This window comes from Pinus tabuliformis, chromosome 1_1, assembly GCF_031772625.1.
Source record: "Pinus tabuliformis cultivar Carrire ecotype Pingquan chromosome 1_1, CPIR1, whole genome shotgun sequence".
NCBI classification, from domain to species: Eukaryota; Viridiplantae; Streptophyta; class Pinopsida; order Pinales; family Pinaceae; genus Pinus; species Pinus tabuliformis.
The window spans coordinates 493,213,549-493,228,335 of record NC_142297.1 but is presented as its reverse complement, the minus strand read 5'-3'; the positions used below and the strand labels follow the sequence as shown (position 1 = coordinate 493,228,335).

General features: G+C 42.3%; 1 pseudogene across 1 annotated transcript in view; it reads right to left on the bottom strand.

The window, feature by feature from the left end:
- Window positions 1-6,376: 6,376 nt before the first annotated feature.
- The window catches only part of LOC149213936 (uncharacterized), a 32,038-nt pseudogene continuing 23,627 nt past the window's right edge, over window positions 6,377-14,787 (bottom strand). The window contains exons 4-6 of the transcript XR_016250052.1: window positions 8,324-8,410; window positions 7,619-7,712; window positions 6,377-7,390 (exon numbers count right to left, since the gene is read on the bottom strand). The product of XR_016250052.1 is annotated as an uncharacterized LOC149213936 (transcript). The remainder of the gene's footprint in view (window positions 7,391-7,618; window positions 7,713-8,323; window positions 8,411-14,787) is intronic.

The window sequence follows — 14,787 nt, the reverse complement described above, 5'->3', positions numbered from 1 at the left end:
ATGTAGGCTCAGAAGCCCAACAGTGATGTCTATTCAACCTCTACGTTTTAGTATAAATAGAAGAGGACTGCAAGTCATTTCTACACACACTTGGGATCTCTTCCTCTCTCTACTTGTCTTTGGGTTTTAGTAGGAGGAGAGATCCTAAGGAATAACATTGCCCTGATCAAGAGGGCAGAAAGCCAAAAAAGCCAGAAAAGACGGAACTACCGGAAAAGCTGGAACTACTGGAAAAGCCGGAATTTCCAGAAAAGATTGAATTGCCGGAAAAGCTGGAAACACTGGAAAAGCCAGAACTGCCAGAAAAGCCAGAAATGTTGGAACTATCGGAACTGTCGGAAAGGCTAGAACTGCCGGAAAAGCCAGAACTACTAGAAAAGCCGGAACTGCTGGGAAAGATGGAATTGCCGGAAACACCAGAAAAGCTGGAAAAGCCAGAACTGCCAGAAAATTCGAAAAAGCCGGAAATGCTGGAACTGCCGAAAAAGCATAGAACATACCTAAAATTAACATGGTATCAGAGTTGAGGTGAAGACACTACCCAAGAAAGAGTGAAAGAGCAATCACTGAAGACAGTTGGGAAAGGACAAAAGGATCAGTGGATTCCTCATCCCTCTTCAAATTCACCAAGGGTGAAGTCAAAGTAGAGAATATTATCAGAATGGCACAGCGGAATATGGCCTACCTAAAGATCACTTCATTGGAAGACCAGATCTCACGGTGGAAGGAAAGGCAGATAACTAGTTCGGCCAATATGCGAAGGAGTGTCTGAATGGCAGGGACACATCACTTGATGATGATAGCAATCATTCCAGGGACATCTTCAATGATAGGTAATGCAAGTCATCAAGGAAATGGCCGACTCTTCATAGAAAGCAAGGAACCCCAGGTATGAAGAATCAAATGTTGTTTCTAATAAGATAAATAAGCGTTATCTTGTATTGGCCCTCTCCTTCAAATTCATTGGGAATCTGGCTTATAGATTGTAGTGCTTCAAGGCACTTCATCGGATAGATGGGTGCACTCTCTAATTTGGTAGAGATGGAAACAATCATGGGATTATACTTGGAGCCGATGCCACCTATCCGAGAAAGGGTGTAGAGAATGTTAACTCTCAATTGAATAAGGGTAACTCGATTCATTTACAGAATCTCTTTTATGCACCTGATCGCAAGAAGAACCTGGTGTCCATCTCAGAAATGGAAGTCAAAGGTTTCAGGGTGGAATTCATCGATGGAAAGAGATGTTTGAATTCAAGTAGAGCATGAAAGTACATGTCTGAGATGTAACAAAGGAAAATCTTACAAGGGGACCATTCCCGTCATGTAGCAAGTCCATAGGGTTGGAACAACCTGAGGAGTTTGAGATTCATGATCAGGAATCTCATGTATACAGGTGGAAGAAATCCCTTTATGGCTTGAAGCAAAACTCCCTGGGCATAGTATGAGAGGATTGATCGCTGTCAGATGAAGCTGAGATTCACTAGGAGTGAAACCGATCCAAACCATTACCCGAAGGTTGTGGATGATAGACCTCTCATATCGGCACCTTATGAGGACGACCTATTTCTGACAGGTGCAGACCCTCTCATTTGCAGAAGTAAGAGGGAGTTGGATTTCGAATGTGGAATGATAAACTGCAAGCCTGTGACTACCTCGAGGATATTAACTTTCAGAAGTTATATGGTAGTGATGTCGGACCAGATTTGGGAAATGCCTTTGAGTTTCATAAACTCATTCGCGTTGATGTTCTTGGTGAACTTCCGTCCGGACATATGTTTTGCAGTTAGCATGGTGAGCTCATATTTGGTTGAGCCTCACTGGATTGGTGCCAAGAATCCTCTGAGATATCTTCGGGGCACAATCTCTCATGGATTGAGATACACTGCTGGAAATATGAAATTGCATGATTATTCGAACGCTGACTGGGTAGGCAGTGTGGAGGATCACTAGAGCACTTCTTAGTGCTGGTTCTCTTTGGATTCTGCTTTGATATCATGGATGAGCAGGAAGCAGAAGTTGGTTGCTATAAGCACCGCCGAGACTGAATACATAGCTATGAGTATGATCTCGTGTGAAGCTACATGGTTGTAGAAGCTCTTAAGTGAGCTGTTTGTACACATGATGAATACCACTGTGATTCTCTGTGACAACCGGAGGGGGGATTTGATTATTGAGGAATCCCGTATTTGATGATTGCTCTAGCAAATAGACATCAGATACCGCCTTATCTGCGATATGGTAAGTCGATGAGCGAGGAGGCTCCATCGCATTGATACTGATGTACAGGTCGCAGAAATTTGGTCAAAGCCCCAGGGAAAGGTCAAATCTGTGACTTCCCCGAACGACTTGGATTCATTGAGAGACCTTCTTATAAGGGTCCTGCATGTTGCATGCATTGAGCTCTGGGAGCTTTGGGGGGCTTGGGGTACTTACTGGAGCAACATATGACCATGTGGCGACTGTGGAACAGGATGATTCGTTCTCCTGTGGGTCAGGATGATTCGCTCTTCGTGGTGATTGTGGAACATGATGATTCGTTCTCTTGTGGACCAGGATGATTCCTTCTCCGTGGCGACTGTGGAACAGGATGATTCGTTCTCCTGTGGGCCAGGATGATTCGTTCTTCATGGCGATTGTGGAACATGATGATTCGTTCTCCTGTGGGCCAAGATGATTCGTTCTCCATGGCATCCACTGACAGGATGATTCGTTCTCCTATCGAGGCATTCTACCCATGCAGTATGGAACTCATGGGAAGTACCTCTCATTTGATCAATGAGCAGGGAAATGAGGATAGGGACCATAGTAGTTCTATCGATGGACACATCGTTGTATCTACCATACTCCCTATGCTAGGATGACCTCCATTGATCTGGGATCAATGAAACTGATCTGGTATCAGTATGAGTGGTTTGAGACACTCTCTTGTGACATTGATCTAGGACCAATGAAACTAATCTGGGATCAGTATGAGTGGTTTAAGACACTCTCTTGTGACATTAATTTGGGATCAGTATGAGTGGTTTGAGACACTCTCTTGTGACATTGATCTAGGATCAATGAAACTGACTTCGGGTCAGTAAGGGTGATGTGACACACTCTCTTCAGATGAAACTGACTTCGGGTCAGTAGAGAATGGTATGAGACATTCCCGATCAATTCTTCTTCTTCATGGTTCAACATAACAGAGCAAAGCAGAGCAGTACAAAGCACCGATGGCAGAGATAGTACCGTTGGACATATGAATCAGCGGATGGAGTTCTCCCTAGTTGAGAGGGAGTGTTAAAATTGGCAACTAGGGCCAAACTCCATGTGGGTCATCTTATTTATGGCAGCTGATATTTTTCTTGGATCCCTCTCATCGAGAGGTGTAGGATTGATCTAAAGATCATTCGATTCCGATAAGTATTTATGAAGATATGAATTTATTTTGATTATAGACACATTGTCAAGTCGGCCAACAACTTATATAGGCTCAGAAGCCCAACAATCATGTCTATTCGACCTCTACGTTTTAGTATAAATAGAAGAGGACTTCAAGTCATTTCTACACACACTTGGGATCTCTTCCTCTCTCACTTCTCTTTGGGTTTTAGTAGGAGGAGAGATCCTAAGGAATAATATTGCCCTGATCCAAAGGGCAGAAAGCCGGAAAAGCAGAAAAAGCTAGAAAAGCCAGAAAAGTCAAAATTGCCAGAAAAGTCAGAAAAGTCGGAACTGCCGGAAAAGCTGGAACTGCCGGAAAAACCAGAACTGTTGTAAAAGCCGGAATTGCCGGAAAAGATGGAACTACCGAAAAAGCTGGAAACGTCGAAAAAGCCAGAAAAGCCAGAACTACCAGAAAAGCCGGAAAAGCCGGAAATGCTGGAATTGTCGAAAAAGCTGGAACTGCCGGAAAAGTCAGAAAAGCCAGAAACGCTGGAAAAGCTGGAAATGTCGAAAAAGCAAGAACTGCCAGAAAAGCCGGAAATGATGGAACTGTTGGAATTGCCGGAAAAGGCGGAACTGTCGGGACTACCGGAACTGCCAGGAACAATTGGAGCTATCGACACTGCCCGAAACTGCCAGAACTGCGAGGAAATGCCAAAACAGTCGGAGCATTTGTCTCCGAAGGAGAGCAGCATGCAAGGGACAACTAACTAACATTGGGGCAGTTGTATGGTACTTAGTAGCGAATACACCAAGGACAACAAGCATGCTAAGAACAACAAGCAAGCAAGGTGCAGCCAACACATAGGTCAGAATGGCACCAAGGTGCAACAATGGCACATAATGCAGTACAGTGATGGGTACAGTGATGATTAATGAAGCGTGATGAGATGCACCATAGTGATGATGGATACAGCATGGTGCAGCGCGGTGAGGCGCAACATGATGACGAAATGCAGTACAACGATAGGTGAAGGAGTCACCTTGGGGAATTAGTTGAAGCAGCATGTCTTCAACTGATCTCATGTATCTTAGAGATGATCTATGCTCTTATCTAGATAAGTCAAAGTGTTGACTTCTCTTGCAAACGTACTATCTCTCTCTCTCTCTGTTGAACTATTGAAGAACATATAAGAAGAATTGATCAAGGGTTTCCCCACATTGGGGTTTGTCCCTCGATAGCGCCACATCTTGTGTCCTCTTGTCTTGGCTTGTCTTCTGTGATATGTTTATGTTCTATCTGCAGTTTACTTTAATGCTGATGTGATTGCTAATCTGGAAAAGATATGGAGCTAACTATGAAAATTGAAATACATTGCTCTAAGCATAGAACATACCTAAAATTAACAAATATAAATGTAAACATATACTGACACACAAAATACAAATAACACACATATTTCAATTATGTACACAATTCGATTACAGCTAAGGCCTCATGGTCGAATCACAAATCGCTCTTGCGGCTACATTGTATCCTCCCTATCTCTTTCACACAACACATACTCTTTTATATAGGAAATTACAAAGGGAGGGATCGTTTACGATCCATGAGTTTCTCCCACAATCGCTCAATCAAACCCCTAAATCTTTCTATGGTAGATAATTACATTAAATCAAGCCTTCTAAGGACTTATCAATTCCATCAATTTAGCTCTGTTTAAACATAATTTGCCCTGGTTTAAAATGATTGTCCATGTTTCCCATTTTATAGCTCTAAAGTTAAATTTTGATTAAGGGTGGTCAAAAGCTCCCGCATCAGACTCCCGAGGTACAAAAATTTATGACCTCCTGGTCATATGCTTCTCCTTCATCCCTTAGCAATTCTACCCACATCCTCTGTGGAATTGCCTTTATGATCTTTCCGTGAGCTGCAACAAAACCTCTGCAGTAACAAGTCTCCTTCTTGCTACACATGCCTCACCAAGCTTCTCTCCTCTGAGCTTAGTCTTTCGACATCTCTCTGGTTCTCTCTTCTTTGGAACCATTTGAGCACTCCATGCTCTAGGTTGCTGCAATCTTCTCACCTTCTTCTGCCGCTACCTGTACGACAATAGAAAGACCACAAACTCACCAATCTTCACATAATTGTACCTCTTTTTGCACGCAAAATCTTCTTTCTCGCAGGAAACCTTTTCCTGCATTGATACCAAAATTGATGACAACTCAGCTACTTTGATACAACAAAGCTACATCTTTACAATATTCGTGTGTGGACCTATGGGTTATGGGCCCACGTATATATCATAAGCCTTTTAATTGGCGGAAACACAATAAAACCCAACCAATCACTGGTCCTTCTTTGAACGTTTATAGTCCAAAACCCAAATAAAAGTTAACCCTCTTTGATAACATATCGGGTCCGCTTGGCGTGTTAACTCGTGCGCACATTCGAGCGCGATTGTCATCTGATCAATCAATCAACGAACGGTCCTAATGGTCGGAACTCAATGAGGTTTTAAGCCTGTTGTATAAAACCGTATCGCGTCCGTTTTTTGTATTATTGTCTGCGCTTCTTAGCACGCGATATGCGTCTGATCGCCATTAAACGGATGATCCAATCCTCCTAAAAGTTAAACTCATTTTAATGGTTTTCTCGGGTCCGTTAGCCCAGATAACTTGCTCGCAAGTTTTCGCACGATCACCGTGGACCTCCTCCCATCGGACGGCTATGATGGTTCCTCCTGGTTCCTCTTCTATTGATCTAGATGATCCGACGGTACTCGTTCTTTGCTGTTCAATCGACTCTAGCTGCGATTAAAGTTCTCCTCCGTTGATCTGTTCTCAGATCCAACAATTCGCTTATCGATGGAATTGCGTTATAACACAAACTTAACTCTACCATACTTGTTTAAGGCGAAGTTCATAGGAACTTTGTCCTTTACACTCGCACACGCATATTTACAGTAAGGAATATAAATGTAAACATACACTGAGACACAAAATACAAATAACACACATATTTCAATTATGTACATAATTCGATTACAGCTAAGGCCTCACGGCCGAATCACAAATCGCTCTTGCGGCTACACTGTATCCTCCCTATCTCTTTCACACAACACACTCTTTTATATAGGAAATTACAAAGGGAGGGATCGTTTACGATCCATGAGTTTCTCCCACAATCGCTCAATCAAACCCTAAATCTCTCTAATTTACATTAAATCAAGCCTTCTAGAGACTTATCAATTCCATCAATTTAGCTCTGTTTAAACATACTTTGCCCCGGTTTACAATGATTGTCCATATTACCCCCTTTACAGCTCTAAAGTTAAATTTTAATTAAGGTTGGTCAGATGCTCCTGCATCACACGCGGTGGGGGAGGTCGTGCCCCATGAGCATTGGGTGGTGGTGGAGGCCGTGTCACTGGAGCATTTGGTGGAGGGGGAGGCGGAGCACTACTCTGGGGCCCAAGAGTTGCAGTTGGACCGGAAGAGCTAGGCAGTGGTTGTGGTGGTGAAGGTGGCATCCCTACATGTGGTGGTGGTGGCAGCATACCTTGAGGCTGCATTGACATTTGTGGTGGTGGTGGTGGCCTTACACCTCCTTGGGGTGGTGGTGGTCCCCTTGCCCAGCCAGGAGGAGGCCCCATACCCAAAGGAGGATGTGGCCTTCCAGGAAAGCCTTGTGGTGGTGGTGGCGGCATGTTGGGTGGAGGTGGTCTTTGTGGTGGTCTGAACTGTTGCTGGTGGAGGCATTCCTTGTCCCTGCTGTGGGGGTTGATTCGACGATGGTGAAGGTTGCCTAGATGCATGCATTGGTGGTGGAAATGAGCCACCCTGTGGTTGTGGAGGCTAAGAGGGAGGCATTTTTCCATGTTGCAGAGGGCCATTTTCGAAAGGTGGTGGTGGGATTGGAGGATGCATATTACCATTTGTGTGTTGAGGCCCACTTGCAAACAATGTATGTGGTCTGTTCTTCCGAGTACCAGGATTGCTTGCAGCAAGCATTCGTTCTGCATCATAAAAATATGTTTTCAATAAGATAATGTCTGCAGTTAAAATAGAATGAACTCCATCTAGAGAGGCATTTCAATGTAGTAAAATAATAAAAAATAAAATTACTCCGTCCATCAATGCAATGGCAATTTGTCATAAGTTGCTTCTGTCACTCCTAATGGACATGGAAAGAATCCCCAACAACGGAAATTGAAGCATCTAAACAGAAGGATGGCGGTCATCACCTACAGGAGTTCCATGACGTTCTCCTTTTGTATCTTTTTTATATGCATATGATAGCGTAATTTGATGATTGCAAATATATTGACCATTCATTGCCTGCAAAATACTACAGGGTCAGTTATGAAAAATAACAGTCATCACAATTAAAAATAACACTAGTTAGTTCTAGTACAGTAGATGGAGTTTTGTCATCAAAACGTCAGCAATTCAACAATGTGGTAAGCCTACAGACACTCGGATCCCAAAAGCTGTATGCATGATTGGCAAGATCTGTAATGAAGGGCTATGACCTGGATTAAAAAGAGCACTTTATGCTGATATTAAACCAGATCAAAGGCATGTAAATATCCACGTTTCAAAAGTAATATAAGTCATGTTCCTGTTCAAAAAAATTGATGGGATTTTGTTGTCTCTACCGAGTCTATGATATAAGCTGGTAACTAATATTCATTTATCTAGATCTAAATTTGAGAAATCATCCGAAGATTATTCTCAGGTTAATTAACTGACATGAGCTTTTCTTTCATCATAAAATAAAATATAAAGAGAGAAAAAGACCCAACCACACCGTGGCTTATCAAAAAGGCAGTTGTAGCCCGATCTTAATAACTACAAATTATGGTGCATTTATCTTGCCATAAATTCAATGAATTATATCTCTGACAAAGAGCAGCTTCAAATAATGCAGTTGGAATGAAACAACATACCTCAATAGCAGCATCAGATGTCTCAAAAGAATCATAACTGACAAAGCCAAAACCTCGTGAATTCCCAGTATCAGGATCTCTCATGATCTGCAGTAAAAATGGATAGAATTATTAAATGCAATAGTAAGACCTCATAAATTCTTTCTTCACAGACAGACAGCTAGATAAATAGATTTTACTAATGCCCAGTCGTGGGGAGAATAAGCCAATGACTCAGAGAGAGATACGCCATAACAAATCAGCCATGCAGGTCCTGTGAGACAAGGATACAGTGTCCCACTTTAATCTAGAAAATTTAGTTAAAGGTTGGTGAGAGGTGAAGAAAATGGAATTTTTGTAGATCGAGCTTTCGTCAATCCAGCCTGTGGAAACATCACGGAAAAATACACATCGGGGAAAAAAATACAACATTCAACGTGGACCAAGCATCCTCTAATTATATCTGATTGGAATAGCTGAAACATGGAATAAATTAGGAATGCAAAAGTCTAAAACAGGTAGTTAGGGCCAACAATCCTCTCTAACTTGCTGACAAGGTGAAGATCCTGTTTCACCTTCTGTGCAAACAGTTATAGCTGAGTAATTGAAAAATATACTTCAAAGGTTCCATGATACAGCAAAAACAAACAGGAGATACCATAACATTAACAAGTCAAATAGGAATTGAAGAAAATCCAGAATAGAGCAAGAATTACTCCTCGAGTAGTGTGCCCACTTGAGATCTGCTGCCAAAATAATCAGGACAACTGGGCAAATAGCTATATGACTGGCTATAAAAAAGAAGCTTCTGGTTACAACTAATTTTACCTATTACCCACTATAACCCCCTTGATATCATTGAGATAGAAATTTTGGTCTTTCCTTCATTGTCAATGGTTTACCCATTCTGGGCCTAACTGTCATGACACACTGGATGCAGCAAAAAAGGAAGATGAACAACAGACGCCTGTCTACACAACAAAATGCAACACCAACTCAGGAAACCTGGTGGACGCAGAAGGGAAGACTGAACGAACAAACAAAAATAATCAATGTAGTTTCACTTATTGTGTAAACTTCAAATATTTAACTGCCTTGAATTAGCATATGAAGTTTACTGTCTGTTTGGCAAGGACCGGTAATATGATGTTAAAGCAACCATAAAAAATGCTAATGCAAATATCTCATCATAATCTACACCTTCCTTTTGAGAGAAGCCTTGAGCAACAAATTTGGCCTTGAACTTTTCAACACTTCCATAAGCTCCATGCTTGATCTTGTAGAGCCATTTCGAGGTGACAACGGATTTATCCTTAGGTCTAGGGACCATATCCCAGACATCATTCTTCATAATCGACTCATACTCTTCGTTCATAGCATCCTCGTTCATAGCATCCTTCCAAACTTGGTGCTTTGCAGCTTCTTCGAATGTGCAAGGCTCAGATTGAACAATGGTGCTCATTGCAATTAAGTACCCTTGGTACCTATTCGGCTTCTTGCTTTCACGAAATGTCCCCCTAGGTGCAACATGTCTCTCGACATCTTCGAGAGTCTCCCTAAGCCATGAGGGTCTCCTTTTTTAGGAGGGCTCATGAGAGGGTGGATCAATGGGATCCATTGGTCCTTCAGCATCGGGCATCGGCTCATCCTGCGGTTCTCCCTGTTTTCCTAAATCTACTTCTTTGTCCTTCCTTGGAAGAGGAAGGTTACTAATCTTCCCAAGGGAAGCATCCTCATCGAAGGTGACATCATGACTTATCTCCACTTCTCTTTGGCCAGGCACATAGATTCTATATGCCTTAGAAGTTTCACAGTAGCCCACAAATATTCCTTTCTTCCCAGAAGCATCCAATTTGCTTCTCTTTTTTTTCGGCATATGAAAATATACGGGACTACGAAAAATTCTAAAGTGAGAAACATCAGGTTTCTTACTGGCGAAAACTTCTTCAGGAGTTTTGGAGTCCAATGCTTGATGAGGACATCTATTTTTATCATACGCAGACTTCAGAAGGCTTTGATCAGGAAGCATGGCACGGGTGGCTTCTACGATAGAACGGTTCTTCCTTTTAGCAACGCCATTTTGCTCAGGAGTATATGCGGTGGTAGTCTCTCTCTTAATGCCAACTTCTCTACAATAGTTCACGAACTCAGTTGATTCATATTCGGTTCCATTATCGTTCCTTAATTTTGCTTTTCTTCCCGGTTTGATTTTCAACCAAAGCTTTGAAAGAACGGAACCATGAGAATACTTTGTCCTTCTTCTTCAAGAAATATATCCAAGTCTTGCGAGATAAATCATCCATAAAGATAGCATAATATAAATATCCTCCCAATGAGTTCGCGTGCATCAACAAGATAGATCAGAATGAATCAATTGCAATATGTCAGTAGTCTCGCTATCACTTGAGGGGAACGGTCCCCTTGTATGCTTTCCTTCAGCACACCCCTAACAAACTGTTAATTTTAGGCAACAATGGTATGTTCTATGCTTTAGAGAAAATTTACTTCAATTTCTTTATGAGCCCAATATCAATTTCAGTTTAGCAATCACATAAACATGTAAGTAAATTGCTAATAGAACATAAACATAAACAGTAGAAGACAAGCCAAGACAAGAGGACACAAGATGTGGCACCAGCCAAGCACAAACCCTAATGTGGGGAAATCCTTGATCAAATCTTCTTTTAGTATTCAATAGTTTAGTAGAGAGAGATAGTACAATTTACAAATTCTGATAATTTATAACAACAGAAAAAGAGTCCTAACCAGAAAAGTCAACATTGGTCAACAAGGCAAATTTGACCCTCAAAGATTCGTCAACTTCAGTCAACTTTGGCCTCCAAACAGCAAGATGAAATAGCCCTCAAAACACTCAAATTCTGCCCAATCAAAGTCTGCTCAAACAATCAACCTGCGGTCAGCCCTAACCACAGTCAACACTAGTCAAAACTCTTGGATTTTTGTCCTAGAATTGCGGCCTGCTTAGACAAATATTCCTGACCAAAACCGAAGTCAAAACAGGGCAACGCAATCAACCAACCTCCCAACAGCTCGGTCAACGTTGGTTAATGCAGCAAACAGAAACCCTAGTTCACATGTGTGGAGAGAGAGAAGACTGCCTTGGATAGTGTGCCCAATCACAAGAGGAGAGAGAGATATGTTTGATGAGATTATGCTGAAAATGACTTGAGGTCTCCTTTTTATATGCAACGTTGAGGATGAATTGGGGGCTTGTGTGCCTGTTTTGCTTGTTGGCCAACCTTGACAATTTGTCCATAATATAAATAAATTCATATCTTCATTTGTACATGTCAGAATCGGATGATCTTTAGATCAATCCTACACCTCTCTGAGAGAGGAATCTAATAAAAATATCAGCTATCATAAATAAGATGACCCATGTGGAGTTTGGCCCTAGTTGCCAATTTTAACACTCCCTCTCAACTAGGGACAACTCCACCTGCTAATCCATTTGCCAATTTGTACCATCTCTGCCATCCATGCACTGCTCTGTTGAACTATGAAGAAGAAGAAGTGATCGAGAATGTATCATACCATTCTCTACTGACCCAAAGTCAGTCCCAATCAAAAGAGAGTGTCTCATACCACTCTTACTAACCCGAAGTCAGTTCCCATTGATCCCAGATCAATATCGAACATCCTAGCATAAGGAGTACGGTAGTACACGATGCGTCCATTGGTAGTACTATGGTCCCTATCCTCATTTCCCTACTCATTGGCTAGATGAGAGGTACTTCCCATGAGTCCCAGACTGCATGGGTAGGATGTCTCGGCAAGAGAAGGATGAACCACTCGTCCTACTCACATGTCGCCAAGGGGTATCACAGGGGAAGGATGAACCACTCACCCTGTACACAACAAACCACTAGGGGAAGGCTGAACCACTCACTCTATGGTTTCTCACCGCTCCAAGAAGTACCCTAAGCCCCCCAGAGCTCCTAGAGCTCAATGTCCATCTCATACAGGAGTCAGGACCCTCATAAGAGGGTCTCTCCACGACTCCAAGACGTTCTCAAAAGCCCAAGAATTTGGCCTTCCCAAAGGGCTTTGTTAGAATATCGACAACCTGCTCATCAATCCCAATGTGATGGAGCCTTATTGATCCTCGTTGTACCATACCCCGGATAAAGTGGTACCTGATATCTATATGCTTGGAGCGATCATGAAACACGAGATTCTCTGATCTCGCAGAAGATCACGGTGGTATCAGCACATGTCCAAACAACTCACTGAAGAGCTTCCTCAACCAGAAAGCTTCATAGGAGGCCATACTAGAAGCTATGTATTCGGCCTCGGCGGTGCTCAAGGCAAACGATTTTTGCTTCCTACTCATCCAGGATATTGAAGCAAAACCCAAAGAAAAACAACATCCAGAAGTGCTCTTGTGATCCACCACACTACTAGCCCAATCAACATCAGAATAACCATGCAACCTCATATTTCCGGCAGCGTATCTTAGTCGATGAGTGATTGTGCCCCGATGATATCTCAAAAGATTCTTGGTGGCAATCCAATGTATATGATGAGGCTCAACCATGTATTGGCTCAATGTTTGGACGAGAGTTCACCAAGAACATCAGTGATCCTATGAGTTGACGATACTTAGAAGCATTTCCCAATTCAGTTCCAGCAGCACTACCACATCACTTCTTAAAGTTAAGTTCCATCGGAGTAGTCACAGGCTTGCAATCCACCATCCCAAATCTTTCCAATATCTTCACAACATATTTTCCTTGAGAGAGGAAAACTTCACCTGGCTTTTGCCAGACCTCCAATCCTAGGAAATGGTGCATCGATCCTAGGTCCTTCATCTCAAATTCAGAAGCCAACTCGCTCTTACATTTGTGAATGAGAGGGTCTGCACCTGTCAGAAAGAGGTCGTCCACATAAAGTACCAGAATGAGAGGTTTATCATTTTCAACCTTAAAGTAAAGGTTCGGATCAGCTTCACTTCTAGTGAATCCTAGCTTCATCAGATAGCTATCGATCCTCTCATACCAAGCCCGGGGTGCTTGCTTCAATCCATAGAGAGCTTTCTTCAACCTGCATACATGAGATTCCCGATCATGAACTTCAAACCCCTCGGGTTGTTCCACATAGACTTCCTCTTTGATTGAACCATGCAAGAAGGTGGTCTTGACATCCATCTGATGTAGGTTCCATCCTTGTGAGGTAGCATGGGCTATGATCAAGTGGATGGTGGGCAACAGGTGCAAATATCTCATCATAATCTACACCTTCCTTTTGAGAGAAGCCTCGAGCAACAAAGCGAGCCTTGAACTTTTTTGCACTTCCATCAGCTCCATGCTTGATTTTGTAGAGCCACTTAGAAGTGACAACCGATTTGTCCTAGGGTCTAGGGACCACATCCCAGACATCATTCTTCATAATTAACTCGTATTCTTCATTCATAGCATCCTTCCATACTTGTTGCTTCACGGCTTCTTTGAATGATGAAGGCTCATTTTGAATGATAGTGCTCATGGTAGTCAAATATCCTTGGTACCTGTTCGGCTTCTTGCTTTCACGAAAAGTCCCCCTTGGTGCAATGTGTCTCTTAGCATCTTCGAGAGTCTCCCTAAGCCATGAGGGTCTCCTCTTGGAGGAGGAAGGCTCATGAGGGAGTGGATCAATATGATCCATAGGTTCATCAACATCAGGCATCGTTTCGTACTCTTTTTCACCATGATTTTCTGTGTCAACTTCTTTGTCCTTCCTTAGGATAGGAAGGTTTTTGATCTTCTTGAGGGCCATATCTTCGTCGAAGGTGACACCATGACTTATCTCAACTTCCTTTTGATCAGCCACATAAATTCTATATCCCTTAGAATTTTCACTATAGCCCACAAAGATTCCTTTCTTCCCACATGCACCCAATTTGCTTCTTTTGTCTTTCGGCACATGAAAATATATGGGGCTTCCAGAAATTTTTAAAATGAGAGACATCGGGTTTCTTACCAGTGAACATTTATTTGGGAGTCTTGGAGTCCAATGCTTGATGAAGGCATCAGCTTTAAACATACACGATGCAATTTGCAGCGTCACCCCATAGAAACTTCAGAAGGCCTTGATCATGAAGCATGGCACATACAACTTCTACAATAGAGCGATTCTTCCTTTCAGCCACACCATTCTGCTCGGGTGTATATGGTGATGTACTCTCGCTCTTAAAGCCAGCTACTCTGCAATAATCTTGGAATTCATTGGATTCATACTCAGTCCCATTATCAGTCCTCAATATCTTGATTTTCTTCCCGGATTGGTTTTCGATCAAGGCTTTGAAATGTCGGAACCAAGCGAACACTTCATCCCTCTTCTTCAAGAAGTAGATCTAGGTCTTGCGAGAATAATCATCCACAAAGGTGAGATGATGTAAGTATCCTCCCAAGGAGTTTACGAGCATCATACTAGATATGTCAGAGTGGATCAATTGCAATATGTTTGTGGTCTTGCTACTACTTGAG